The following is a 3,993-nucleotide window of genomic DNA, read 5'->3' as shown; positions in this document are numbered from 1 at the left end:
AAAATATTCACTAAGATCCTAGCAAACAGAATCCAACAACACATCAAACAAATTATACATCATGACCAGGTAGGTTTCATCCCAGGGTCCCAAGGATGGTTCAATATACATAAATCCATAAATATAATACATCACATAAACAAATTAAAAAACAAAAACCATATGATTCTCTCAATAGATGCAGAAAAAGCTTTTGACAATATGCAGCGTCCTTTCTTGATCAGTATGCTTAAGAAAATAGGTATAGAAGGAACATTTCTTAAACTGATAGAGGGCATCTACAGCAAACCCACAGCCAATATTATATTGAATGGAGTAAAATTGAAATCATTTCCACTCATATCAGGAACCAGGCAAGGATGAACACTGTCTCCACTACTTTTTAACATTGTAATGGAAGTCTTAGCCCCCACAATCAGGCAAGACAAGGCAATCAAGGGGATTGTCCAAATAGGACAAGAGGAGATCAAACTGTCACTGTTCACAGACAATATGATTATATATCTGGAAAATCCCAGGGAATCAACTACAAAACTCCTAGAAGTGATCAAGGAATACAGCAATGTCTCAGGCTACAAAATTGTAGCCTTTATATATACCAACAAGGCTACTCACAAATCTGTAGCCTTTATATATACCAACAATAATCAAGAGGAAAAAAATCAATCAAGGACTCTATTCCCTTTACAGTAGTGCCAAAGAAGATGAAATATATGGGAGTGTATCTAACCAAGGATATGAAAGATCTCTATGAAGAGAACTATGAAACCCTGAGAAAAGAAATAGCTGAAGATGTTAACAAATGGAAAAATATACCAGGCTCATGGCTGGAAATAATCAACATTGTTAAAATGTCTATACTATCTAAATCAATCTACAGATTTAATGCAATCTCTATTAAAGCACCTCTGTCATACTTTAAAGACCTAGAAAAATTAGTACTTCATTTTATATGGAAACAGAAAAAAACCTCAAATAACCAAGATATTACTCAGAAATAAAAACAAATCAGGAGGAATCAAGTTTCCAGACTTCAGACTGTTCTATAAATCGATAGTGATCAAAACAGCATGGTATTGGCACAAAAATAGAAGGTAGATGTATGGAACAGAATTGAAGACCAAACAGACACTTATCATCATTTGATTTTTTGATAAGCTTATTAAAAATATAAATTGGGGAAAAGATTCCCTATTCAACAAATGGTGCTGGGTGAATTGGCTGGCGATCTGTAGAAAACTGAAACTGAACCCACACCTTTCTCCTCTAACAAAAATTGACTCTCACTGGTTAAAGGACTTAAACTTAAGACATTAAACAATAAAAATTCTTAGAGAGAGTGCAGGATAAATGCTTGAAAAAATTGGTCTGGGAGAATATTTTATGAGGAGAACACCCCGGGCAATTGAAACAACATCAAAAATACATTACTGGGATCTGATCAAATTAGAAAGCTTCCGCACTGCCAAGAATACACTAAGTAAAGCAAATAGACAGCCATCAGAATGGGAGAGGATTTTTGCAACTTATATTTTCAATAAAGGTCTAATAACAAGAATCCACAGAGAACTCAAACTAATTACTAAAAAAAAAAAGTGATCCCATTTCATTGTGGTCAAGAGACATGAACAGAAGCTTCTCTGAAGAAGATAGGCGCATGGTTTACAGACACATGAAAAAATGCTCATCATCATTAATCATCAGAGGAATGCAAACCAAAACTACTCTGAGATACCATATAACTTCAATAAGAGTAACCCACATCACAAAATCCCAAAACTACAGGTGTTGGCACGGATGTGGAGAAAAGGGAACACTTCTGCACTGCTGGTGGGAATGCAAGCTAGTACGTTCCTTTTGGAAGGAAGTTTGGAAAACACTCAGGGATCTAAATATCCCTGAGTTTCCATCAATTGCCATTTGATCCTGCAATTCCTCTTCTGGGTGTATATCCAGAGGACTAAAAAACATTTGGCAATAAATATATTTGCACTAGATTGTTTACTGCAGCTCAATTTATAATTGCCAAGTCATGGAAGAAGCCCAAGTGCCCATCGACCCATGAATGAATTAATAAATTGTGGTATATGTCTACCATGGAATAGTATGCAGCATTAAAAAAATGAATACTTTACCTCTTTTATGTTTACATGGAAAATATTCTTCTTAGTAAAGTATCTCAGGAATGGGAAAAAAGTATCCAATGTACTCAGTACTACTGTGAAACCAATTTACAATTACTCACATATGCATGTGAACAATGAAACACAACTATAGCCTAGGATGAAGGAGGGAATGGGAAAGAGAGGGGAAGGGAAGGGAGTGGGTTGAAAGAGGGAAGGTTGGTAGGGGGAACACACCTATGGAGCATATTAAAAGTACAAGTTGGATCTATCAGGGTAGAACACAAATGTCTTAATTCTGTAATTGGGTAAAAGTAGTGAAGGCTATGTTGTTTAGTAGGATGTAAGCACTCCAATTTGTACAAATAATCAACACATTGAATCCCCTAACAGTATAAATGTATTTATGCTCTATGTATAAATGATTGAATAAAAAAAAAATCAAAGAAGAGGGGAGGAAAAAGTGGGGAAGAGTCTCAGTAAGCTCCCCCTGACAGGTACTGTGTTTCCCCGAAAATAAGACACTGTCTTATATTTATTTTTTCTCAAGGAGACACACTAGGGCTTATTTTCAGGGGATGTCTTATTTTTATTAAGTATAATACAACAATCTACATTTATTCAAATACATTTAAGTCATCTTCTTCTGGAACCTGACAGGGAGAGCCAATCTTGGTGGGGCTGGCACTAGTGATGCATGAACTCCTTTCCCCTAGCCAATTGCATGTGTGCAATAGGATGTCTGAGAACATGGTTACTACACGCACACCCACGCAAGCGCTACGGGCTCAGAGAAAGGAGCTGTGGCAGATAAAAGGTATTCTAGTCTTCCATACCACACCATGCTGAAATGGCGTGGCTATTCAGATACACTGCATAGCCATGCCCATCACTAGGTCTTATTATTGGGGTAGGGCTTATATTTAACAAATGCATAGAAATCCTGGTAGGGCTTAATTTGGAGGTAGGTCTTATTTGGGGGGAAACACAGTACAAAGTAGGGCACACCTCCTGGGTGAAGGACTCAACTACAACTCAGACTTTTCCTCAAACATGCAAACAATGTAAACTAATTGTATGTGCCCTTATACTAATCCAAAATTTAAAAAAATAAAATCTGCATGATCTGATGAGTAAAGATGCACCCAGGTGTCAGGCCCTACTTGCCTTCTCTATCTTCCTACCTTCCCTATATCCTCCTGCTCCTGGCTCAAGCAGAGATAGATGTTCCCAGATTTACTGAGTGGGTACTCTGCAAAATTTTTGACATTTGTCAGGCAGCTTCCCAAAGTTTTCATGGTTAACCATATGCTCTAGTTGGTTTTTGTCTTTTACATCACTAAGAATATGGTGTATGTTTTTTATTTTATATGTGTGTGTGTACACACACAAAAACTTTTATCTTGGAGCTTTTTCTGCTGCCTTGATCTTAAATAAATGCAAAATTGTGCTATTAAAACATTATAGTAATAATAACAGGAGATGAAAGGACTAATTCCTGACACTTAGACCTGGCTCTTATACAAATTGTCTATGTGACTTTGGTATATCAGTTTCCTAGTGCTACCATAACAAATTACAGAGAATTTAGTGACTTAAGACAACACAGATTTATCCTCTTATAGTTCTGGAAGTCAGAAATCCAAACTGAGTCTCACAAGGATAAAGTCAAGGTGTTCACAGGGTTCCTTCTCAAGGCTCCAAGGGAGAATCAGTGCCTTGCCCCCACCCCCACCCCTGAACTTAGCTCCTGTGTGCTGCCAACATTCTTTGGCTTGTGGCCACATCACACTGGTCTCTGCTGCCATCTTCACATTGGTTTCTTCCTCCTGTCACCTTCTTGCCTACCTCTCTTGTGATAATATTTAGA

Source organism: Otolemur garnettii, unplaced genomic scaffold, assembly GCF_000181295.1.
Source record: "Otolemur garnettii isolate 467f Iridium unplaced genomic scaffold, OtoGar3 scaffold00053, whole genome shotgun sequence".
Classification (NCBI taxonomy): Eukaryota; Metazoa; Chordata; class Mammalia; order Primates; family Galagidae; genus Otolemur; species Otolemur garnettii.
The sequence above is the reverse complement of the archived record's forward strand: the minus strand, read 5'-3'. Positions refer to the sequence as shown.